General features: G+C 39.7%; 1 long non-coding RNA gene across 1 annotated transcript in view; it reads right to left on the bottom strand.

The window, feature by feature from the left end:
* LOC122815627 overlaps positions 1-11,069 on the bottom strand; it is a 64,288-nt gene extending 53,219 nt beyond the window's left edge. The window contains exon 1 of the long non-coding RNA XR_006366975.1: positions 10,772-11,069. This is a non-coding gene — a long non-coding RNA (uncharacterized LOC122815627). The remainder of the gene's footprint in view (positions 1-10,771) is intronic.
* Positions 11,070-27,826: the final 16,757 nt, after the last annotated feature.

The following is a 27,826-nucleotide window of genomic DNA, read 5'->3' as shown; positions in this document are numbered from 1 at the left end:
TTGATGTAACAAGACTACTGACATACTGTCTGTTTGAATCACAGCAGTCCCTGAAGGCAGTGCATCTTGGAAGGCCTGCAACTCTAGAACTGTCTCATTTTTAGGACACTGATACGAACGTTAGCCTCTTCTGGGGACCTGGTGCCTTGGACCGTCTTTCTAAGAAGTGCCCCCCCCCCACACACACCTAAATTGGGATGCATGGCCTTGGGCTGAGGAGGTATGAATGGCCGGTCTCGTAAAGTCGGTTCTAAGCAAATACATGACCTGAGGTATCTTGCATGCCTGAATTATTTTGACCTGGGTGGACAAAGGCTGGTACAGGATGGACCACAGAGTCACCAGGGCTCATTGAAGAACTGTCGTATGGTATCTTACCAATGGAACCAGAACTATGGCAGCAGACACTGACCCTAAAGCCTGTAGAATCAGTCAGGCTGACAGTGAGGAATTCTGAATTACCCTTTTGACTTGAAATCTAACGGTATGTACCCTTGGCAGAGTAACAGAGGCCGTCACTGATACAGTATTGAACAAGGCTCCTATGAATTCTGGCACTTGAGTTGGTTCTAGATGAAATTTGTTGACTGATGGTAATGCCTAAATGAGAACATAACTGGAGTACATAACCTCTCTATTTTGATCAATAGATACCTGGACAACCAGCTCGTAATCACTCCGACCAGGCAAGAAAACATTCGGAATCTGTGCAGTCTCAAGTGAGCTGCTACTACTGCCATGCATTTGGTGAGCACCCTGGGGACTGTAGACCTACTGATCACATGCAGTCGTCCTGATGCAGAAACAGCAAAATGAACTGAATCATGACCATCCAGAACTGTGTGTACTGAACTGATTTGTTCAGAATGCCAAGACACAAAACTGGTCTCTAGTGACGTTTTCTTTGGCACTAAAATTCCCTGAGTAGGTTCTGGACTCTCTCGGGTGTGGAGGAACCCCCTTGGATGTTTTCTGGCAGCCTTTTTCCCCCCCGGGCTAACTATTTCCTCTGACTGGGTGGAACATCGGGAATCTTGTTTATTCTTAATGGGGGGCAGGAAATTATACAACCTCTGGAAATAATCCTCTGTACCTAGATATCTGTTGTGATGTCCAGCCAGGCTCTCTAATGCAGGGATAAGCTACCCCCAACAGCCTCCAGAGGTGGGTAACTGGGCCTCCTTTCAGGAGCATTGTTAGATCTGTTGAAAAAATCCCTCAATCCTTGACTCTGCAGTCCTCCACTGCTGGGGGGGGGGGGGGGGGCAGGATCTTTTGTTTGAATCCCCCTCTGCCCAGAGGGATCTGTCTCCATGTGTACCATGGAAAGGACCCTGAGATTTTTTTTTGAACATTTTAAGACCAACTCGTTGAGTCCTATAGAAGGTTCTTTGATGGATTTAAAGACATACGCCCACTGCAGACAGGGTCTTACTATGCAGGTGTGAACAAGACTGTGTTTCCTTCACTCTGGGGCCAAACAATGAGCTTCCACCAAAGGAGCATTGACAAAGGAAGACTTTAAGGGCTCCTCATAAATCACACAAACGCATCTAGACATCATCTAAACGGAAATGCCCAACCTGCTGTCCTTGAGGTACCTTCAGTTGCATGTGAAATGAGCCTCATGGACGAATGTGAGATGGACTGTAGGGTAGCCATCTATGAGGCACCAGAAGTCAGTTACTGTTCCCGAGAGGGATTTGGAGAGTTCATTAATCAAATCCCACTGAAGCTTGCTGAAGTACACCAAATAAGTGACCCAAGTCTGTGAAGGTCGCTGAAGCATACACACTTCCCAAGTCTGTCTCCCTATTGGGTGGTCAACAGAAACTCTGCTCAGAGTTCTTTTGTGGCCGCCGCTACAACCATAGCATCTACTAGTACTCCTTTGCTCCAGAACTCTTTCATTCAGTAGTGCCAGGATCCCATCAGGTCTCTTAGGGATCAGCTCAACAGAATCGGGTTCCTTCAACAACCACCGAGAGATAAAAATCAATTAAGCTCATCAGCTGGTGGAGTCACCCAGGAAGTAGATGGGCCAGATCCAAATGCCTCCAGAAATACCAATTTTTCTTGGGAAGGGTTATCAGTAGACCAGCCACCCCTTTGCTTATAGATCTCCAAAACGTCTCCAAAGGAACTGTCTTTAGCTGGTGATCCTGGGGACCCTACCCCTTCATTGAAAATCGGTACTTTCTGTGACAGACTCCCAAGGGGAGTCTCAGTGCCTCCTCTTGCACTCTCTCTTCCTAGGGACTTCTTTGGTGGGATGGTCTGGAGAAGTATCGCAAGATACAAGTACAGCCAGCCCCTATGGAGTAGAGTGTTGAGGCTCAAGGCGCAAAGACATATGGGATCCAGAAGGAAGATTTGAGGGGGGGGGGGAAGAGATAGTCCTCTAGAAGAGAACACCCACACTACCACCTCAAAGCAGTCCTCTAGAAGAGAACACCCACACTACCACCTCAAAGCAGAATGCCCCAGGGAGAAGGAAGACATGCTTCCAGACAGTATGCTCCCTCTGACCCAAGGGCAATCTACCCGAGGCAGAAGTCTGAGCAGAGCTGTCCACTGAGGCTCTGAGGGGCAGAGATGGCTCAGACAGCTTCAGAGTAGACCAACACCTTGGATCTGACAACAAAGCTTCGTCTCAGAGAGTCATCTGGCTCCAACATGCTCAGAGGAAGTCCAGACAAGGTATTAGAGTAGATCTCATCTTCGGATTAGATACACTAATCCGGATCCAAGGACCCCAAAGCCAAAGGATGGATCACAGAAAAAGCCAAGATGGGTGTAGCAATACTAGCAAAGGTCTCCTGACCCAAAGGGGCAGGAGCTGGGAGAACTCCCATCTGAAATCTGTGCCAAGAGAAACTTCACATTCTATCCACATCTGCCTCCCAAGACTTCTGGAAGAATGGGGCGCAGCAGCCACTGAAAAGGACCTAGAGTGACAGTCTCTCTCTAAAGAGGGTATGGTAGCAGAGAGGGGACAGGGTCCAGAGATGCATACCGGGTCCGGGGGAGCTGTTTCAGATCCAACGAGGCAGACTTTGTATCCAAAACAGACCAACAGGAGGAGCTGGTCTTCAGATCCAACTGTTTTGAGATTTTCCAGGCTGGCTCAGTGGTCACATCGGAAGAAGGAATGTTAGATCCAGACGATTCCATTTGGCACTTTCTGGACTCTTTCATCCTGCCTTGGAGGGTTGAGCTCTACCCACCGACTCAGAAAAGGATTTCGGAAGAAGTCCTTTCAATATCAAAAATTGTTTTTACGATTAATAAACGCCCTGGGGTTGAAAAGGCCAACAACTTCAAGTGTGCAGGGCATAAGCAATACACACAGGAGTCATGGGCATCAGACAAAGGGATCTTATGCCAGTCTCTGCATTTTTTTGAAACCCGAAAGTTTTTCAGCCATTACAAACTATTGGGTGTGTGTGTGGGGGGGGGGGGGGGGGCACACAGAAAAGTTTTTTTTTTTTTTTTTTAAATAGAAAATCATTATTATTATTAATGTTTCTAAGTTACCATAAAAACAGAAGAAAAAGAAAGTGACAAAAACAACAATGGCAACTAAATTACCCTGAAGCAGCATAGGATAACAGAGGTAAAAATTTAGATAAAATAGAAACTTAGCCAAGAGAGAAGAAAAATCATTTCACTTATCTCTTCTACACTAATGCTCGAGAGCAGACAGCGATCATGTCCATATGTGAAGGCAGCAAATGAGATCCGAGATATGTTGTGGGACTAGAGCACTATTGGTAAGGGGAAGCTCAAGAGTTTGCAGTATCCATGAGCTATAAAATGCATCCACGTCAGATCGAAGGATCAAACGAATGAAACTGACATCACCAGATCATATTGTATGCCACTCTCTCATTTGAGCTTTTTCTAGTTTACAGCTGCAACAGACAGACTGATGTAAATAAAAATAGTCACAGTGAAAATGAGTCCTCCCACCCCACATTAGTTTCAGCCCCCATATCTGCTAGATACAAGATCTTACTTATGTCGTACTTATACTCACTGTGCACAGCATGGTAATGAACACAGAATGTGCATATGGCTTGCTCCAAAGTACTCAGCATATACACCACTGGGAGACAGTTACCAAAAATTATTAAATTCCATTTTTATTGGCTGAAACTCAACCCAGTATACTGTTACTTAAGTTCCAGCCATTAATATGACTCCATAACAATTCCTTGTGAACCTTTATATAAATAGAATAAACGTTTTAAATGTAATACACTAAAAACCAGTACTAAAACAAGTATTTCTAATAATACATGCAGGTTCTACTGAATGACTGAATACTCCAAAATGTAAAAAGCTAGTATCCCATTGGGTGTTGTGGTACAAACGGATTCTCAAGAATGTTTACAGATTTTCTGGGGAAAACAGAAACACACACCAGCACTAGCCATGAATTCACAAGCAAGGCAGTGTGTGAATGGGTAGCCTAAATTCATATGTACCAGGACAACCCAAAAGGTTGTAAAATAAATTTGCATTATATCCTGCTAGTATTAAGAGTCATAGGAATAGAGGTAAATGAAAGCAAGGCAGCCACTAGGGTTGAGACTCATCCTGCAGAAATTACCCCAAAAATGTACTCAAATCTTTTTATTGTGCTCAGTGACCAATAAAGGGAAAAAACTAGGGAACTGGGACAATAGTGCACTATGTAACGTGAACGGGATACAATATGAACAAGTAAGCATTAATGACTCAAGAATGAAATCATACAAGAAAATGCCTTTTTAAAAAAATTTACCATTAAAATATACAGAAGCAGACAGCTAGCATACAAATGAGAGCCAATAATGTACTTGGATCTGGTAAGAGGGGATGAGAGGACATCCGGATACATCACACAACTGGCATCTCTTCTGTGGAGTCTTCTAGAACTACACTTATGCACAATCTCTACCTTTTACTCAGGCACTGGTTTTAGGGCAGTTTAGCTTATGTTATACAGTCACACTAATACAGCATGGTGTTACACACAAACCATTAACAATTAAAGAATAGTGGGTTTCCTCTGGGTGTTCATTTTCTCCCACATTCCTAAGGCATACACTACGTAGACTGGCCACATGTATGAGTGTGGAAGAACTACTGCAGCAGGGCTAGCCACATGGCAGGCTAAACCTTGGCTCTAGAGGACTGTCACCAAGTGACACCAGACCCCCATATGCAAAAATGTCATCATTAAATATATTCATCAACATAGAAAAAAATCATTAAATTAAATTTGACTGATATCAAAACAAACTAGGAAATTGTAATCCCATCAGCCACGCTCTTGCAGGCCATTACAGGGAAAGAGTTGCTTGCCAAGAAGATAAAATCATGCCAGCAAGTCCCCACAAAAGCATTCATGTTTAGAAAAACTCAGTAGTTAATAACTGTGATGCTGGCAGGAGTGGATTATGAACTACATAGCCCTTTAAAGGTTATCAAAAAGGATGACTGAGCAGTTTTCCCCCATTATGTGGCACCTCCCTCAATGCTCACTGGAGATGAATGAAATCTCACGATACTGTCCTTAGGAAGATACCTACTTTGCTGCTGCATCACTTTCCCCATCACGTCTGAAAGTCTTTTACTAAAGACAAAACACAGCAAGGTTTATGTAGCTCTCTCGGTTTCACACCCATCAAGGTCTTAAAACTGTTCAGTCTTAATTCACAGCTCTTTGGCTTGCACTGTTAGAGACTGACTTCCTTCGGGACCATAAACACATTCAAGCCTTTGCTTTTTGCACAATGACCTTTTTGGCAACCAATAAATGGACTATTGATATATTATTTGAGGTATAGTTCCTGGTCTTTGTGGTATATTTTTTCTGCTTGGCTCTCAGTTGTGATCACATTCAAGCCTTTTGTTGTATAAAAGTGACTAAACAAACTACAGACAGCAAATTCATCAAATTATGAATCTATGGCTTGCAAAGATGAACTAGACTGTTACTAAGCTAATGACCCAAGGGGCCTTTCTAAGCAAAGTCTTCCTGAAAGAATAATGGATGACCTGCATCCAAATAGGACACTACGGGTATAAGCTACCTCCATCCATAAGGGACATGGGTGCCAGGTCCAGTGCAAATTTCCTATTCCCCATCCATAAAATATTACACTTTGACCAAGACAAAAAGTCAAGATAGAAATAATATAGCCTTTTATTAAAAAGTGAGTCCTATTTCCTTAGTCTTTGCAAAAAGCTTGACAGGCAATACAATACATGTAGGAAACAAATATTTAAAAATCAATGAAAACAAAAAAAGTTGCCAATTATTCTCAAACTTCACAATATTTCTCACTGCTTCCATTTTAAATGAATCGGACTGTGGTCCAACATCATAGTAAGGGCATCCATACCATCACAGTGCATTAAAGATGAAGTACCTCTCCAAGAAATCAGGATTTTTTTTTTTTTTTTGAGGGTTGCATGGTGGCAAAAATGTCAAGGACCGGGGACATGGGCTGAAACCCTCACAATCAGAAGCATGCATGGGGAGAACAAGAGACCCTGCAGTAATGTGGGTACTCACATCAACAAGCAGAGAGGGGTTAAAACCTCAATTAGACATGCACACCCATTACAGCACTTCAGGCAGACTACCACCATCACAATACTGCATGCTCCCCACTGTTGAAAGAACAAAGGGACCGAAAACCAATAGTGGGAGGCCTGACGGTGAACAGGCCAAAAAAAAAATCAGTGGGAAGAGAGAGGTGAAAGAATCTGTATTTTCTTCAATATTTCAAATGCCCTACCATGGCAGCAGTTACCAACCATAGACTACAATTAAAACACTATACCAATTTCACCTTCAACACTATAACCTGACTTAAAGGCCATCTTTCCAGTACTGCCTTTCAAAATTACAGTGGGTCAAGGCTTTTCTGCAAATACACTTATTCTCATTAGTGTCCCACAATGCTCTGTTCCAGGTCTTATAACCAACCACTCTCACAAATGGCCTACAGGGCTCCAAGTTTTACACTGCATGCCAGTGATTTCTACATTTACTAACGTAATGGATGGAATAGCCACAGACCTTCAAAACCTACTACTATGGCTACAAAATAAACACCTCAACTGGAATAAAACGAAGTTTACACTTTTGATAGCCAAACACTACCAAAAAATGGCTTGGCATGATTGCATGAATTATGAATTTGTGACAAAAACTATTCTTATTTTCTTTCAAATAATATTCAGGTATCTTACACCTCACACTTTCTACATCCAAACATATGGACCAGCTAAAACGAAGCACTCCAAAACAATGTCTACCTGCCACAAAATTTCTAGGTACCTTTAAACCCCGCTCCAACACCACCACCACCCCCCCACCAAGTATCAACTGGCAAATATGTTTTTACAAGCAGACTTCAAAAATGACCTGCTTGCATAAAGACCATTAACAAAACACTACATTTGAGCACTACAGCCCTTTTCTTTCCAACCATAACATTCAAAACAGTACACCACAGCTCTTCTACAGACAGCGATGTTGTAGTGTACTGGTTCACCAGATGCACAGTAGCAAGCGCCTCCCAAACCTTGCCCCAGCTGGCTGACGTCTATCTGTACTCATGAATAACCACAATATGATGTGGTTCTCATGGGCATAAATATTCATCCCGATGAGGAAGCACAGGCATGCAGAGTTGGGCATTCACAAGAAACATTTGTATAAAGTTCAGGAACTATACCTTGTTGGTATTTAAACAATTTCTAAGATATGTGTTATCAGACAGTAAAAAGGCATACTTGCCAGTTCGTAGTAGACTACTAAGAGTTTTAAAATTGACTTGTTTGTTACCCAGTACTAAAAAATGACCTTACATACTTCAAAGATAAACATTAGTGTAAAGGTAAGTAGCGACAGGGCAGTACTGGTGATGTGCATCCCTACATTACTGTTTTCCCTTGCTTTTACAAAGCAAGTAAATAGCAACAGGGGAGTTCCCGGGATGTGCATCCTTACTGTCATCCCTTTGCTTTTGTAGTGGGCACACCCCCCCTTACTTCAATATGCCAACTTTGAGGAAGAGAGAACTTACTTTAGAAACTAATCAACGTATGCATGAGGTCACTGGCAAATCTGCATGTTATGCCAATCATTTGCATACATCACAGGCATTGGTTCTGTCAAAACACTCTGGCCATGCCTATTCCTGCGTAAAACGGCCAATGAGCCAATACACTACACCACCACCCTACAGACTTCATCCTACAAAAAAACTCCAAGAGACAGTCCAAATCCCCCCAAAAGTTGAACCCGAACTCTGTAGTAACACTTGCCATGCATTCTCCCTACCTAGGGGAGCCGGAGCCTTTCATTCATCAGGAATGGCCATCCTACCTTAGAATTTTATTTGAAAAAGCATAATTTAAAAACGTCAGCCTCCTTCACCCTCCTAAATGAATTCACATGTCCCTCACCCCACTAAAATTTTCACTCAGATCTACATTTTATTCTACGATTCCCTTTAATGACAACTTAAGAAAAAAAATGTTTATTAACATTTGGTGAATTCGTGAAATGTTTGTGTTTATTTACGGATTCTTAACCAGTTACATGGGCTGGTACAAAACCCTTTTCAGTCACTTCCTCTGCCATGTGGAAACAATATATTTACATAGACAAAACTGACATGCATGGTACAGAACTACATAGAAAGACTGTCACCTCTGATTTAACTTACAGAAATACTGTTAATGTAGCACAACTAACTTTGAATATTACAAAATACTGTTAAATGTAACTAACTCTGAATAGTACAAAATCACATCAGTTATGAATATTAAGCATACATTTTCAGTACTGTATGAATTAGGAGAACCACGAGTACAACTAAGAATATTCAAAACAATTTTAGTGAAAAATTGCCTGCATAATTTTGAATCAACAGTACTGACCATTAGTTATAGCAAAGAGGGCAAAACTGAGGTATCTACCCAATATCTCAGACAGACCGTTACACCTGTACTCTTGTATAAAGTACCTGACCTCTCACCTAAAGTAACCCAACTTGAAGATACTCACTCCAACTTCATGGAATTATGAAAGATCTCTCAAGATGACAACGTGAATTAAAAATGTGCAGTAATATTCGTTCATTACCCTAAACGTTAATTACACAAATCTAGCAGCCGATGGCAGCCATTTAGCCCTTTGCATGGTAAAGCATTAAATGTTCTGCATGTTTAGCATGATTAATAAGCGTTTAAAAACTTATTTTCAGTAGTCTGAAATACGCATCTATCACTTCACTAGAAAATGTATTCCCAATGTTAAAATCACACTGTGCATTTCCACACGTTCTTACTATTTTATTACTGCATAATTTAATAACTGTGGCGTGTTTGTTACTATAACATACCCAGGACAGAAGCTGAAATCACTTCGGCAGTAGCTGAAATAAGCACTCCTCGTTATGAAACTGAAGAAAAACGATTTATATTCGAATGATCACTGCAGAAATCAACCCACCTGGGCTCGCTTTTTTGAGGGGGGAGGGGTACAACAGCAACAAATCAAACGGAACTACACCTGACACTTCAGCAATGCATACAAAGGCACAACCACTAAGCCTAAGAAATTTTACTCCCAAAGCCATAAAGTTAAAAAAGGAGTCCTATGGTAAAATAAAACACCATCCCACAAGCTTTGTATAAAAGAGACCACTCTTCCAGCAAACTGCAAATACCTCCCACTCCTTGGTCTACACACCACTTACAAGGAAACCACATGTTGTGGACAAATCAACACCCTGTTTAAAAAGAAACCACCGCACTTCACCAATATTCAGAAATAGCCATCAATATGCCTGATCTTTAAGTGGCACATTACCATTCCCGTAACCATGTTACAAACAGCAGTTGTGTTCTAACTTGTGCCATCAGTCCCTTGACATCAACTAAAAATACTGGATTTTAAAACAGTCATTCAAAAACTGGCATGATTTATTATTACAAATAAGCAGCTGGCAAACCGGGTACAGGGGATCTAAACCTTATAAAAGCATTCACACACAAAAGTTTTTTTTGGGGGGAGGGGATGTTAATGCATTTCAAGTCATCACATTAAGAGGGAAACCACCAGGCCTGTACGTACCCACTAATAAAAAAAAAAGACAGCGAGATGCTGGGTAAAAAGATCTTGCATACCTACATGAAAATCATTTATAGCAAACACTATATTTTTAGAGCCCACCCGTTTGTACAACAACCTGATTCAAATCTGAGAAATAAAGCAGCAAATTACAATCTGCACGGATTCTACTCCTTTACGTTATGCCTTTTTTTAGACCCAGTTATCCCCTCCCATCAAAACGGCGATCAGTTCGTTTTTTCGTCAACTAACCGCAGCAGCAATTCAATTTCTAAAGCAATATACCCTGCAACTTACAGTGCAAGGCGGCTGAAGAAGCTGGAGGTCTGCAGTAGTGACAGAACTATTAACTACCGACCACATTGTGCCCGTCATAATTAAATCATCAAAACTCTAAATAATCCCTGCATTAAACAATATGAGTAAACAAATTGTGGGTGCACTTTACATTTGCAGGGGGAAAAAAAAGTACGTCCGATGCAAAAAAAAAAAAAAAAGCTTTAGGCCCAGTTTGATCTGTGCATCCTTTTTATTTAACCTACACCCTTCTTCGTATAGTGTAACTAAGCCGTGTTTTTATATTTCCAAATTATCTTCTGTCAACGGTTTAAAAAAATAAATGTATACCTCATTATTAAATGCTTTGTCCGCATTCACAACGCTGAGGTGATGCATCGTCCCTCCAAAAACTAAACTATATGAACATTAAATGCTCCGCGTTTCCTTTCCCCTACCCTGTAATTGCACGACTGAAAAGCATACCAATATGGCGCTGATTGTGAAACTAACAACCGCGACAACGCGCGAGACGACCTACAGTCGCTTTGGATGGAGGCGCGTTCTAGTTAGTACACTCCAAGCAAAGCAGCGACGTACAGCGATAGCATATTGTAATGACAGTACTGTGGTGACTGCAAAAGCAAGCTGTATGTGACATCACTTCATTTTTTTGCGTGAAGCAAGGATGCGAATGGTAGGTATTCTGCGTTGGGAGTATCCTGTTTGCAGCCCGTGTTCGTACTGAGTTTAGGTCTCAACTAAATAGGGAAAACTCAGAAATAATCACGGACACTTTTAACAATATTAATTCTGTTAACTCGAGACATTAACAGAATAAGGTAATGTGAATTAATATGTATTTTTGTGAAGTAAAAGAAGTTTATAACTCTAATTATTATAAATATTTATTGACTGAAACTCATCACCATATCTCCGAAAGTCGCCTGTTTAAGGAGGGATCAAGAGGATCAGAGAAAAAAAATTGTGTTAAAATCGGGAATGCCCCTGATATATAAACAGGTTCCCCACTTCTCAGCTGTTTATCCCCAGACCAGAATAATGACGAAAGCACAAATAAATATGAAGAATTTGGGGTCAAGATTGAAATACTGGTCTTACTGGCTTAGAAAGATGGTAGAAAATGATGATGTGAATTAGCATTGTCAAGAAAGTTAGTTAAAGATGACGTGCATTAGAATGGTCTTTTATGAAATAACAGAATTTTTATTTATTTGACATTTGGAAAATAGAAAATTCACCCCAGTGGCTTTACTACTCGACAGAGGCACTGGGAACTAAGGTCGGGTGGCACGATGCCAGGGTAATCCTATGGGCTAGGCTTTTAAAGGCCCCAGGGCCATTAGCCTAGTGACCCACCTATGAACCTATTTGTTTAACCGGTATTCCGATTGGGTCAACAAAACCCGTTCTCAGCGTAGGCCTCCAGGGAGAAAAACAGACTTTTAAAACATTGCAAAAGCATACTTCACATACAGAAATTTAAGACAGTACAATACACTCATGGCATTAATAAACTTGTAAGATAATGAAAAATCAACAAACACTATAACTTGGAACGTGATCTGGCACTCGATTATTATACAATAAACTTCTTAAGAGTTCAAATTAAGCAACTAAATTACAAGAAGACGTCTTTGACTTTAATGAAAGACAGCATTTAGTAACTGTAATCCACTGTTTTTTCTTCTAGTCTGAGGCAGGATGGTGTACAAATTTGTCCCAAAAATTAGGACTACTTTGGGGAATAGACTTTAAATGTCTGTTGCAGTGTGTCACTGTGTAAATGGAAAGTTGCAAATGCTTTTGCTTGTGGTTCCGTTACTTGTAGCACTTTCTGTGTTTCTGCATGTAAAGAACCAACCTTAAGTGAAATGGACCTATAGACAAAGGCGGCCGTTCTCCTTGCCACGGTCTACTGTTCCCCCACTATTGCCCATTTTGGATTTCCCACATCCTCCATTTTTTTTCACTCATATTTCGTCTTTTCTGTGCTTTTTGTTCTCCCCCACATCATTTTCAATGCATCCTAACTAACAAAGGCTGCACTGTAATAAGTGCGAAGGAAATAAGTGGGGAGGGGGGATCTGGGAGTCACTAGGCTCCCATAAGTCATGGGTTCTAGCTGCTTTGAAGTGCTTTCTAGGTCTTTTTCCCTAACCATTTTGATTTAGTGTTGGCCTGGACAAAAATCATAACTAATGAAAGAAATGGCCTTATTTCTTTTTCCTTTCAAAGAAGAAATAAGTTGTGGCTAATGTGTATTGAACTGAGACTACAGTTGTGTTAAGTGTTGTTACCATAACAGTAGATGTCCGAATAGATCATTGCAACAGTAGCCTGAGCTACATTGGGCACCCTGCAAAGGATCAACCCACCTTCAAAGTTTTTAAGATACCTCAATATATCATTGTTGCTACCTGCATCACAATGCAAGAAATAAACAACAGGTATGGCACCAAACATCAGAGTTCTCTTGCCCCAAAAGAAGGAATCATGAGTTTCAGAATGCAGTACCACATTTTAAGAAACTAAAACAATTAACTGTGTTAAAAGCAATGCAAATTGGGGTTGGAAGGTGGGAACAGCTACTAAAGAAGTGATCTAGACAAACATCTACTGTTACACAACTGTACTATGTCCTTCATTAGATCATTGCCACAGTTGCCAAATCTGTATGGGATGATTACCAAAGCTTGGAGAGCATGGTTGGAGAAAGGTGGCATAGAATCCAGGAGTCCTTTAAAAATGACCTCGGCAAAGCTTAAAAACTTCGTCATCCAACTCTCCTCTGCTATACAATCTTGGCTAGGTAATTCCCACTTACTCCTAAACCCAAATAAAATAAAATTAATACCCTTTACTCCTAAGAAATAAAACAACTTAAAACGGACCTCCCATATATACTCATATAACAACACTAAAATTAAAGTGGTTCCTCGTGGTAAGTTATTAGGAGTTCTAATCAATGACCAACTAAAATTCGACAAGCACCTCCATCAAGCCATCAGAAACACACGTAAAGCTTGGCTCCTTCAACAGGGCTAAGCAATATCTTATAGATTATGCCAGAAAATCCATTGCTGGATCATACCTACACCCATCTCTTCTATGCGCATCTCCTGTTTTACTAATCTTAACTTGAAAATAAAATTAGAAAAAACAGGCGATAACAAAGTAGCTACATTTGCTGCAAACTCCACATACAAAACCCATCATTGTACCTACTTAAGAATATAAACTGGCTAGAATTACTCAGTTATTTTTCTGATTCTGAATTAGTCAGGGTACACAAACTTATCTATATGCCAGAAAAATGCTTCTACTTGAAAACATACTACAATGCTACTCCTGTACCAGTGACCTGTGCTCTGGCAACATATCCATCCTGCTTATTCCTTATAGTCCCAACTATGGCTCAAAATTATGGAATGAAATACCTCCCACACAAGTTAATGTTCCAAAACCCAACTTAAACAGTACCTAAACAACACCTGGCTTTGTACATATTCCACACCTGGATAAGCTAGCTTAGATAATTATCACAACCACATGGCTACTTCTCTCAGAACACAGACCCTTTATGCAGAGAATATTTTTTATTACTCTCCTCTCCTCTTACCATCTACTTGGTATATCCCTCCCTCACCATCTACTTGATATATCCCTCCCTCACCATCAAACTCTTTCTTTCTCCCTCCCTCATGCCTTACTTTCCACTCCTTCAACCTAACTAATCTCCATGGGGATTACTCTTCCAGTATACTACAATTTACTCCTTATTATTTAACTAGTTCTCTTTTGATAAATACTTTTAATTCCTAAGAATATATTGCTTTTCCACTCTCACCATATGTATATAAACAATATCCCACTGTACTTATCCGTCATTAGACCCATTATAGAGTACAGCACCTCGTTTGGTATGTACCTCACAAGACATCTGCAACAGCTGGAAAGGATGCAGGAATACCTCACTAAAAGAATCACAGGCCTAAAGCAGATGCCCTATGCTGACCACCTAAAAAAACTCCAGCTATACTCTGTGGCATATCATCTACTCAGAGGCGATCTCTGCTTAACATACAAGGCCATATCAAACCCTGATATGTTGGACATGCTCCACTTAAAGAAATCCCAATCCCTCAGAGACACACACTCCAGGGATCTAAACCTTGTCGTCACAATGAACAAAACATGCTGGAGGGATAGGTTCCTGACCCAGAGACTCCCCATACTCTGGAATAGACTGCCCATACATGTCAAGCAGAGCGCCTCCTTGGCCCTCTTCAAAAGGAACCTTGACGATTGGATGGGAGATAGGAAATTCACCCCAGGGATCACGTCATTCGTCCTGCTAGACAGGGGTTCAGGGAAGTAAATATTGTGGGAAGAAATATACAGGGAATTGTTATGGCTAGGCTTGTATAGGCCCTAGGGCCGCAAGCCTAGTACCAACCTATAAACCTATATTCATGCTTATCAATTTACTATATCTGTATATGTTATTGTAAATAGTTCTAAAGCCTATATTACAATTTCATGTAATGGTATTTTGTGTTAGCTGTACCATCAAATGCATAATCTGTTTATGCTAAACAACTCTGTTTCTAAACTACAATTTTTGTAAACATTAATTTTTCTTTATATAAATTTACAGCATAAAATATTGAAATGTTTCAAAGATATTGAATTTGTGGTATTTTTCTCCCCAAGCACCACTAAAAATGGGTTTTCCTTTCTAGTTGGACTTTCCTAGATAACAAAAACAAATAAAATTAAAAAAAATAAAGCCCGCCCTGGATCTAGAGTAGATGTGGTAAACATGTGAACTAACAACCAAATAGCTGCCTGTCTAGTATACTTCTAGAGTTCAGCCCTTTACAAAATGCCATGGAAGTATCCAAAGCCAGAGTAGAGTAAGCCCTGCCTGACTATGCCTGGAAGTAATTGTCTGTGATGGACATAACAAAAGGTAATAGCTAGGGACAACCATCATGAAATAGTCTGTTTAGATACTGTTCATTCTGTCTTTCTACCTTCATAAGAAATAAACAGTTGGTCAGCAATCTGGAAGGATATGTTTCTTTCAGTATAGCATCTGAGTTGTGTATGAACCCATAAAGTATGAAAAATCCTTTCACCCTTAGCTGTAGGCACAGGCAAAATGCTGGAAGATTAATGGCCTGGTTCAGTTTAAACTCTAGTACCACTTTAGGCATGAAGAAGTGGTTTGTTGTCAAGGAACCCTTATCCCTACGAAAAATGAAATACGGATGGCTGACCATTAAGGCCTTGCAAATCAGATATGTGTGTGGCAGAGGTCAAAACAATTAACAAGATTGTTTTACAAGGTAACAACTTTCAAGTCTGCCTTCTGAGCAGGTTCAAAAGGAGACAAGGTATGATTTCTACAATTAAATTAAATTAAGATCCCGACAAGAAACCATTCACTTAAGAGGTGGTTGCATATGCAAAACCCTTTTCAGAAATTGTCTAACAGATGGCCATTTCAAAAGGGGGATCCAGGGGTAGATGAGTAGAAATGGATGTCAGGTGAAGTTTAATGAAAGAAAGGAAAGACCAGCAGATAATTTGCACAAATAGTGAAGAGCCAGAGTCATCTGAGCCTGTAATGGATCGTGGTTCTTAGATTAGTACAAGCTATAAAAATCTCTTCCAGTTTACCAAATATGATTTGCTAGTAGCAGGTTTCTTGGCCTCATGTAATGTTTACTGAAGAGCTTTAGAAAAAAAAATCCTCTAGGGGAATAAAAATTCTATCATCCAGGTAGTCAAATGAAAAAATTGAAGGCTAGGATGTGTAAAAAACCCTCGTCCTGTGTGAGTAAGTCCATCCTGTGAAGATGCTTGTAATAATTTGCCTATGGCTAATTTCAATGAAGGGGAGAACCATGGGTGCCTGGGCCAAAAGTGGGTCATCACTATGATCTTCAGCCAATCTGTCTGAATCTTTAAAAGGACTCTGGTTATTAGAGGAAAGGGGGAAGGCATAGAGAGACATTACTGACCAGTGGGAATGAAAATGCATCTATCTTCCAAACCCAAGTGTACAGGGTCCTGTAACAGAATGCTTTCCACAATCTGTTTTGGCTGAAGACAATACAGAAAAACGTAGACCGCTCAGTTAAGGTTGGAGTAAATAGTAGCAGCCAAATCCAAAAAAAAGAGAAGAAAACTCCTTCCAAACATGGTTGTAGATATCTACACACAACAAATAACTTTATTGAGATAATAGGGTTAGTGCAGAGTAACCTCTGCTTCATCAGACCATAAACTACAAACATTTTTCAAACACTGTTTAAAATTATAGGTCAACCAATCACAAAAAGTTCAGAAGTCACACGGTTATATCAGCCAAAGATAACTCACCCACTCAATAAACACCTACCTAATAATTCAAAACCTCTAAATAGGCAATAGGTAAAAAATTTGTAACAAAACCTGGTGATGTAAACCAAGCAGAAACGATAATACAACTGCATAGTTGCTATCAAAAATATAGGTATGGTGGTCTGACCCAAGGAACTTTAAAAACTGTAAAAATAGAATAATATAGAAACTCAACCAAACAAATCCATGAATAATGATGGCTAAACAGCAAAAACTATCACCATCTATATTCTTAAAACATAAAACTCATAAAATTGTACCAGCATGCTAATCGCTTCAACATGTATAAAGTATTGCTTCAATCTAAATAAAAAAATAAAACAAATCAATAGCCTTGCGATTGTAAACAAAAACGTTCTAAGTTACACCTTTACAACTTACCTAAAGCTGCTGGATTCTAAGAGAAAAGACTGTCAACAATCTCAATGATCCTACTGGGAAGCAGCAATGCTATTCAATTAAAAGCATCACGGACATGCAACAAGGAGTAATCACATGACTACTTTCGGCCAATAAGCTAGCCAAAAGGCATGCAATCTGTGTAATCAAAACAGGAAGGATTAAAACATAAAAAGATGTTGAGATCATATAAACTACATCCTCAAAACAACATGTCTAAATGCAAATATAATGCGGATGCCAGCAGTTAAAAATGTATAGCTGCATATCTACAAGAGTACATAATGCAGTATAAAGAAACAGAAGCTAAAAATATATGGCTATTATAACCCATAGAAATAAAGTACCAATATAAAACTTAAAATAACGTAAACAAATCACATACTCTAAACATACAAAGACTAAGCAGTTACCGAAGTATTAGAACATGAATAAAACTATATAATATAAAATAAAATATAGTATAAAGAAACAGAAGCTATTCATACGGCGATTATAACCCATAGAAATAAAGCACCAATATAAAACTTCAAATAACATAAACAAATCGCATAATCTAAACATGCAAAGGCTAAGCAGTAGCAGAATTATTAGAACATGAATAAAATTTAAGATCATATAAACTACATCCTCAAAATAACATGTCTAAATGCAAGTATAATGCAGAAACCAGTAGTTTAAAAAACCCGAGCAGCATTTATAGAACAGTACATAAGGCAGTATAAAAAACAGAGGCTAAAGTTATAAGGCAATTGTGATGCCCGTGCCCTGGCCCAGCAATCAAGGAGCCTCAATCCTCACCACTAACACCAGAGAGGGCATCTCATATAAGAGGAAAGGATAACAAATACACATAGTAAAGTACAATTTCCCTTAAGTGCACACAGAGATCACAACCAGTCTGGGGCTGGTTGCTCCCTTGCTCTCCAGGTCCCCAATAAGACTCCCCAATGCACAGCTATAGGGTCGAGATCTCAGCCTAGCTGGCAAGCTAACCTCCAGTACCCTCTCTGCCCAACCAGTGCTTTGTGTCCCTGCCCATGTAGCTGACACACATACACTTTGAGATAAGTATTTATACAACTTCACAGACACTCCTGGGAAAGGCTGACACAGATTCTCCAGCTGTGCCCCTTTACCCAGAGTATATGCTAGTAATCACTGCCACCACCAGCTAATAATTATCAGCTACCCAAAGGCCTTTAAAAGGGTGTCCAATTATTACTGTGCAATATTATTATCCAATAGTAGTGCAACATAAGCAATCTTAAGGCTTTGGAAGGGCTTATTACAGGATCACTTATAAGCATGCAATGTACTCTAGAGCTTAATTATCTCTACATAAACCAGCCACAGTTAAGAGGTTTTAAAATATTTAATAATAAATACTAAAAACACAAGACAATACTGCTACACCACCATGCTATTCAAGAGTTCAGAGATCACACAGAAACGTAAAATAAATCAGTAGTACAGTTCTGACATAACAGAAAAACACTTAGTCTAACCTTTATAGTCCTAGCTATTTCTACAAGAAAACACACTTCTAAGATAACTTACTTAAGACAACAGGCAGTGCTGAGGTTGGATATCAAGACAAAAATGCTCAATAATCTCTGGTTCTCACTGTTTAAATTGAAACTGCAGTTCTGATAAAACATTACATCATTTTTTTACACTTTCCTGGTTCCCAGGCCACACAGAAACTGTATTTACATTATTTTACACTTAGAGAAATAAAGGTAATTCCACATGTAAATTCTGCTCATTAACTTTAGCCTTAAAACATTAGGCAGGATGCTTACTCCAGACTCATCGACTCCAAATTCTAACTTCAAAGGACATATAAAACATAATTTTAATTTCAAAGAACATTTGAAATGCTTGGTTTAGTTTTCCTTACAGCAGATGACAATGTTGCTACAATCTTGAAGCTCACATTTTACAGTGTTTTCTTTCATTTAAGAAACAAGCCTGTATTTTATATTTATATTTACAAATCCCAGAATTACGTATCAAATTCTGTTTGACTAGGCTGACAGCCTTCACTCTTCTCTACCAGTCTTCACAGCAATTATAACTCATAGAAAACTAGGCACCAATATAAAACGGAAGAATAATAATAACAAATTTTAACTATCACAAACCAGTGCTATCAATTTTGAAATGAAAACAATACCTAACAATCATACATTAAAATATATACAAACAAGCAACAAAAAAGAAAAAAAATAATATGTGGACTATATAATGTTAATGTCACAAGGGTCTCTTCTTTAATACCGGTTTAAGTGAGACATTGTCATTCAAACCTGGTTCCACATATGCCCTCAATAATAGAACCCATCTCTGTTGACAACTCTCGGTCTTATTTTTCTTATCCAATTCCTTCAAGTTACTGCTCATTAGCTCTAAAATAAAAATTTTAAAAGAATGCCCTGTCCCTTTCTGCATAATATGCTTGGCTAAAGCACTAGTGCTTTTATACTTTGCATTATCGTTCAAATGTTCCAGAATCCTGTCCTTAAATGATCTATTGGTCTCCCCAATATAAAAGGCACTTCATGCACAACAGGTAGCATAATGCACAAGATCTCTGCTCTTGCAATCGGTATAATAGTCCAGGTCTATGGTAATACCAGAAATATGATGTACAAAAGTACTCGTAAAGATGAAATTACAGGCCTTACAGTTGTGACATCTAAAGGTTCTCTTCCTTTCAGAATCAGGTGTTCCAGAATTATTGTAATTTTTGTAACATAATCGCCTCTTTAAGGACATGTTGTTCTTGAAATAAAACCAAGGATCTGAGTCGATGACTCATCTAACATCAGAATCTGCTAATAAAATAGGCCAATTCTTCTGCATTACATCACAGACTAGCCCAGCATCACTGGAGTATGCGAGTGCAGGTCTATTTTTAGTAAAATGCTGTAAAGATAAAGAGTTATTCTGTCTATGTTCAGATTTCTTAGGAAAAATAAGGTTTACCTGTAGTACCCCTCAAAGCTAGAGTTGTAGTAACACATTTTTCTATGACAGAGTGGCCATAACCCTCTCTCAATAAAATCTCTTTTTAGCTGTTCAAAGGCTACCTGCAAATTATTTATTTATTTTACATTTGATGACCGGGATAGTCCGACTGAGCTTAGTAGCCCTTTTTCAGTGGAGGTCCGAGGAGGAAAGCTCCACATAGATTAACAAGACAAAAATCAACAGTACAATAAATGATACAGGATAAAAAGTGTATATACAACAAATCCTCATCTTCATTATGTAGCCTCATAACTCTCAAAAACTGGCCTTTTAAGATGTTCTGCATAACATGATATGGGTGCATACTACCACTCAATAGCAGAGTATTTTTCTTACAGGGCTTTTTATAAATTGTTAGAAAAATATGTAGTAATGTGTGTATGCTTAATGCCAAATTAATAATCAAGTATTTTAATATGCTTTTCATTCTAAATTTCATGTACTATGTTTTATACAAATTGAGTTTCATATGAGAATGAAAAAGATGCTTTTTGAAGACTGCAGTATGCCTTCTGAAACTTGCAAGTTGCCCTCTGACCTAGTAACTGCTAGCACAGCAATATTCTTGTTTATGCCTTATAGAAATGTACTTGAGAAGCAGGTGTTTATCTGCTAGGTCAGAAGTGAATGAATGAACAATGCCTTATGTTATAAATGTAATGATTTCAGACAAACAGCTCTGTCCAGAGGATGGGAACCTCTGCAGCTGTAGTAATTTAGAGATAAAGTAGACAAAGGATTATTAGAGAAATGAACTGCTAGCATTGTGCTTGATTTAGCCATAGTATCTTGAATGTAACATAACATGTATCTAACTGAGAGTAACCAAGGCCATGTTGTTTTCCTCAGGAAGTTTCACATAAAAATTGATAAATCAGCAGAAATTCATGGGAAAGATGGTCAGCAGATGATGATGAAAAAGGTGGTAATCTGTTACGTCAGCATGGTAGGACATGATTAGTTTGAGAATGTATAAAAATGAAAGTATTTCCTGTTTCTGGTTAGACAAACTCTGTATTAGCACATTTTTGTCTCCTTGCTGCAAGATTAAAGTGCCTTAACCTGAACCTACCGTGTTTTGATTTTTAAAGTATAATTTTCCTTTGACAGATTGGTCCTTCGGACCGGAAACATAGCTCTCGCTCTAGGCCTAGGTCAGAATTGGGCCCGGTGGCATGCATCCGTATGGAGAAGAGGCCAAATCGGCTCTTCTGTTTTGAAAGACCTCCGACTGAATTGTCGTTCGAAAGAGGCCAGCCACTGTTTCTGATCTGGGATTGGAGGACGAGTCAACGATCCGGTGGATCAACTCACGGAGGGTCAGGTAAGGAGGAATTACCTTATTTCTGTTTTAAGATCAGGGACTAAGTACAGAACTGTTTTTTTGTCAGGTAGATTTGCATGTGCAGATCAGGGACAGAAAAAGGGGTTACTGTTTTTGTCATAGATCAGGGAAACAGAATAGGTAGGCAGTTATTCTAGATAAACTGTGAAAAGGTATAGATTTGTGGTACCACATGATAGAAAGGGTTATGTAACAATTTACAGCTTAGCTAAGATAGCAATGGGAAATCAGTGCACAAAAAGTTCCTGGGACACGCCCCTAACTGAAGACGCGAAGTATATACAATTACAGCGTGCCGATAATGTTAAGTACTACACCAAATGGGTCGATAAGTATAAATTCGAGGGTAATTTAGATAAACTTGCACTTATGAAACTTGTAAAACAGTTAAAAATAGACACGAAAGGTCAACTAAAAAAGCAAAGACAATTGGGAGTCCCTCAGGCGCATAGGTGGCTTGAGGAAGCAAATCGCATGGAGCAGAGAGTTAAAAATTCAAAGACAATGTTCTTAGACAAAGAAGACAATAACTTGGTAATAGCAACAGCCCCTCCTTCACCCCCTCCGCTTCCGTTACCAGAATATGAAGCGAGTGGACGAGCTGATCCACCTCCGCTATATCCAGCTGTCCCTGCAAAAGCACAACCGTTTGTCAGGGATCCTATCGAGACTAGGTCTCGAACACGCGACTTGAGGAGGGAGATTGAATTAAATGAATTAAATAGAAAATCACAGGCTATGAGTGAAGAGGAGATATGTCCGCTCATAGAAGTACCGAATCCTCAGGCAGGACAGGATCCGACTCTTTTAGTTTATAGACCGTGGACACCGGAAGATATCCGGAAAGCCACAGAGGGAATTCCCCACCCAAAAGTGAATTTTAGAAAAATTTTTAGAAGACCTACAGGGTATGAGATTAAGTTACCATTTAAATGGAGAGGAAGTAGAAAAAGTAGTTAGACAAATTGTGGGTCCAGATTGGCACATGATCAGTGGCGACTGGAATCCTCGTGACTCACAACTTAGACCATTCCCACATACTAATGCAGAACTGGATGGCAGAGTGAAAGGTCTGACAGACCGAATCTCTGAAATGTGGAAGCCTAGGGCTGATTGGACTTGCATTAATCAATGCATTCAACAGGAAGGTGAAACAGTTGATAGATATTATGCTAGACTGTTAGAGTGTTTTAATAATCACTGTGGAATGCAGATACCAGAAAACCAGACACAAGATTCCTCATATGAACAACAGTTAAAGAATGCATTCTTGAAAGGTAGTATAACTCCCATTAGTAGCTTTATTACGAAGCATATGGTAGATCATCGAACAAGTAGACTACAGCCATTACTTGAACATGCTAGACATGCAGAAAGACATTTTAATAGTAAAAAGAAAACTCAAATATTTTCGGCAGAAGATGGGTCAGAAGTATTTGTAGTACAAACTGGGAAAAAGGGTAAAAAAAATACCCAGGGAAATAAACAATCTGACAAACGATCAGAAGATTTCGAAGAAAGAAAGAAAAAGGGTGAATGTTTTAAGTGTGAGAAAAAAGGACATTTAGCGAGGGATTGCAGGCTAAACAAGGAGGTGACTACAGAAAATAAGGAAGATGAGGAATGACTATATGATAGTCAGGAATCATTGGAAGAGAGTAAGCAGGGAAAAGTATGTGCAAATATGATAGCAGGAATAGAGGATGTGACACAAGGAGTAGTGGATGTATATGAATTCACAGACATAGAAGAAGATGAAATTTTAGACCTAGCTCTTTTGAGCTTAGAGCTTTACTTAGCAGACACGAAACCGGAAGTGACGCTTCTGGTAGAGGGGAGGGAAGTTACATTTTTGTGTGACTCTGGGGCTTCACGGACCCTGATACACCCTTCAAAGTTACCGGAAGATACAGAATCACCAGATTATATACTAGTGAAAGCAGCCAATGGACAGCTGTATGGGGAGCCACTCTCCCATGACATAACAATAACAGACCCCGTTTCAGGAATGACCCAGAAAAGTAAAATTGTAGTTTCTACAAAATGCCCAGTAAATCTTTTGGGTAGAGATTTGATGCAGATATTTGGCATAGCCATAGTTCCAACCATGCAAGGTATGGAAGCACAGCGACAAATGGATACATTTGTAGTGCGACCGGAGGGTGAAACATATTATTGGTACAGCCAGGACTTAGTTACAACTGGTCCAGGGGCAGTAACCGAAGAACTGATGAACGTAGCCATCAGCAAGTCCCCCTCCCTCGACATTGACAAACAGCATTTGTTGCATTGTACTCTATATTACTGTAATAGACCAGGACCTGATAAAGATTATGAACAGGAATTGTTTCAGAACCATGCATACAGGCTAGTATTGCGAAATTTGTACTGGGATGCAGAGGGGAACAGTGTGGCAAGCTGTTCATTGCCCCAGGAATTTTTAGCACTTTACAAATCTAATCGACTGCCACATGTTAGTTTAACTAAGAACAAAACTTTGAAATGGGCAGACTTAGGTGAAAAAGTCACAAGGTGGGAAAAGCAGACAGAATTAGAGCTCTCCGAACAAGGAGTACAGAAACAGAAATTGAATTGGATTACACAGACACCCAGCTGTGCACTCACAGGCTAGTGAGAATAGCTGAGTATTACTCTTATTGGAAGAAGAGGAAAAAGCCTTGCGGGACATACCAGATATTCTCTGGTCAGCAGGGAAATCAGATGTAGGACTTATACGAACAGCAGGACCAGTTACCATAATGCCAAAGTCAGCATTTAGACCCCAGAAAAGACAGCATCCCTTGAGAAAGGATGCAGAGGTAGGAATTAAGCCTATCATAGCAGCCTTACTTAAGGAAGGAGTCTTAATAGAATCTCCTGATTCGCCATGTAATACACCATTATTTCCTGTCAGGAAAGCAAACGGGGAATGGCGTATGGTCCAAGACTTACAAGCTGTAAATAACGCAATTATACCCAGGGCACCAACGGTGCCAGAGCCACACACCTTACTGAATGATTTAAAGCCAGAGCAAAAATATTTTTCAGTGGTAGACATTAGTAATGCATTTTTCTCGATACCGATACACCCTGACAGCCAATATTGGTTTGCATTTACATTTCAGGGAAAGCGGTACACATATACAAGATTACCACAGGGATATTGTGAAAGTCCAACAATATTTGCACAGGAAATGGCAAGCAATCTGGCGGGATTTATCCCACCGAAAGGTAGTCAGATTTTACTTTATGTAGATGACATTCTGCTGGCAGCCCCCACCCAGCAAGAATGCAAAGAGGACACGATAGCTTTATTACAATTTTTAGTTACTCAAGGTCACAAAGTAAACAAAGACAAGCTACAGCTTTGGAGAAAACAAGTTAAGTACTTGGGATATGTAATATCCAAAGAAGGTAGAATATTAGATGAAGATAGCAAAACTGCAATTTTACGAGCACCTAGACCAACTACCAAGAAGGAAATGATGTCCTTCCTGGGAACTACTAATTTCTGTCGGAGTTGGATACCGAACTATGCTTTGGAATCTGCTCCACTGGCCGATTTAATATTTAAAAAGCCAATGGCAGCACAGGATTTATTACAATGGACACCTGAAGCAGAAGCAGCTTTCTGTAAGCTGAAACAACTGATAGCATCATCCTTAGTTCTAGGATTACCAAACTATCACAAGCAGTTTATTCAAACTGTAGATTGTAAGCAAGGTTATATGACATCAGTATTGACACAGCAACATGGGGACAAACAACGCCCCATAGCTTACTATTCATCACAGTTAGACCCAGTTGCGCGATCCCTGCCCCACTGTGTACAAGCAGTAGTTGCAGCTGCAATGGCAGTACAAGCTTTGGCCTCATTAGTGCTAATCCACCCTCTCACATTGAGAGTGCCTCACACAGTCACAATTATTTTACTGCAAGAAAAAGTAGCATATCTTTCTCCAGCCAGGCATCTTTCCTGTATGACCATACTGTTGAGCCAACCTCATATGACAATTGAATGATGCACAACTTTGAATCCGTCAACTTTGCTTCCAACCCCTGTGGATGGCAAACCACACTGCTGCCTGCAGGAGATTGAGCAAAAGACATTACCTAGACAAGACCTTACGGATGTTCCCTTGGATGGTGCCAAGGTGACATACTATGTGGACGGCTCATGCAGGAGGGGTCCTACAGGACAGAACCTAGTGGGGTATGCAGTCGTTTCTGACACTGAGACTTTGGAGGCAAAAGCTTTACCACACAACTTATCTGCACAAGCGGCAGAATTGATTGCCTTGACAAGGGCATGTACCTTAGCGAAAGGTAAGAAAGTGAACATTTATACTGACAGTCAGTATGCTTTTTCTACTGTACATGTTTTTGCGCAACAGTGGAAAAATAGAGGCATGATAACATCTACTGGTAAACCGATCAGTCATGCGCAATTTATTTTAGACTTGTTAGATTCAATTCAGTTACCTAAAAAAGTAGCTATTTGCAAATGTGTAGCTCATACGAAACAACAGGACAGAATTTCAAAAGGTAATGCACGGGCTGATACAGCTGCGAAACTTCAGCCACAGAAACTTTCCTTTTGATTGAGGAATTACAACCCTCAGAGACTTTAGATTTAGAAATGTTAAAAACAATGCAAACACTTACTACAAATATAGAAAAACAGAAGTGGATAAAACGAGGAGCAATCCTCGAAAAGGGACTGTACATCTCCAAGGAAAAGAAACCGATTTTGCCATCTAATTTGTTTAGATATGCAGCGTTGTTGAGCCATGTCTCAACAGGGGGGATGGTACAGTTAGTGAATCGAGTATTTACAACCTATGGATTTACCAATTATACAAAAAAATTTTGTGCAGCATGCCATGTTTGTAACAAGCATCATGCACAAGGGGCGTTGAAGCCTAAGCAAGGGAATTTTCCTACACCACCATATCCGTTCTATACTATTTGTATGGATTTCATAGAATTAAATAAATGTGAAAATAAGAAGTATTGCCTTGTTATTATAGACATGTTTTCCAAATGGATAGAAGCGTTTTCAACTAAAAATCCAGATGCAGCTACTGTTGCAAAGGTCCTTGTTAAAGAAATTATACCCAGATTTGGTATACCGGAAAAGATTTATAGTGATAACGGGACACATTTTGTGAACCAAACGATTCAGCAACTTAGTCGCTATTTTGGGATATTGTTAAAGAACCACTGCGCTTATCACCCCCAGTCTGCAGGGTTAGTAGAGAGGCATAATGGGGTGTTGAAGAACAAACTTAGGAAGTTGATAGCAGAGACACAGTAAAACTGGGTGCACCGTTTGCCTTTAGCACTGTTGAGTATGAGAACTGTTCCAAATGCGAAGGGATTAACTCCTTTTGAAACTTTGTTTGGGATGGGCATATTATACACCTCAGTGGAAACCTCTCATGTCTACAGAGCAGGAGGCTGACAGTTCACTTGCAGGGTATATGAGGCGATTTTTGAATAACAAACTTTTGCAGTTAAATTCTGTTTCAGATAAAGAGCAACCGAAATCGGAAGCACCAGTAGCCCCAGGCACCTGGGTCTGGGTGAAGATTGTGAAGCAAAAGAATTGTAGTTCTCCGAAGTGGGAAGGTCCGTACCAAGTACTACTGTCGACACCCACTGCAGTCAAGATTGCAGAGCGAGCTTCCTGGATTCATTTGACGCACTGTAAACTGGTTAAAAACTTTGAACTGGACAAAAACTTTGTTACTGTTGCACAACAAGAACAAAATGGCCAGGTACAGAGTGAATAGAGACATTGAGCAACCTCAGAAAACTTGTATGATCGTTTTTATTGCAATATTAATCACACTGTTCTTTTTGTTGTGGCCACTCCTTTTTCCTGCCACAAAGGTTGAACTGATTAGACGTAATGAACCAAACATAGACTGGCATCCGAACTTTAACACTTATCAGGCAATTACACGTGTGTACGCAGAGACTTTTAATGTTTCGAACTGCTGGGTCTGTACGGCCATACCAACAGCATATGGGGGTTTATTAATGACTGCTATCCCCCCAAGGGGTCAATGAGACCTGGGAAAATCTGGTTTTTGACACAGTTGCTATTAAAGCGCATGATAAAGTAGCACTGTATTTGCCTGTGACACAAAAAGGAATTGTATGTGTCTATAAAAATGATACCATCC

The sequence above is a fragment of the Protopterus annectens genome, chromosome 11.part0 (assembly GCF_019279795.1).
Source record: "Protopterus annectens isolate FY-2018-M chromosome 11.part0, PAN1.0, whole genome shotgun sequence".
NCBI classification, from domain to species: Eukaryota; Metazoa; Chordata; order Ceratodontiformes; family Protopteridae; genus Protopterus; species Protopterus annectens.
The sequence above is the reverse complement of the archived record's forward strand: the minus strand, read 5'-3'. Positions and strand labels throughout refer to the sequence as shown.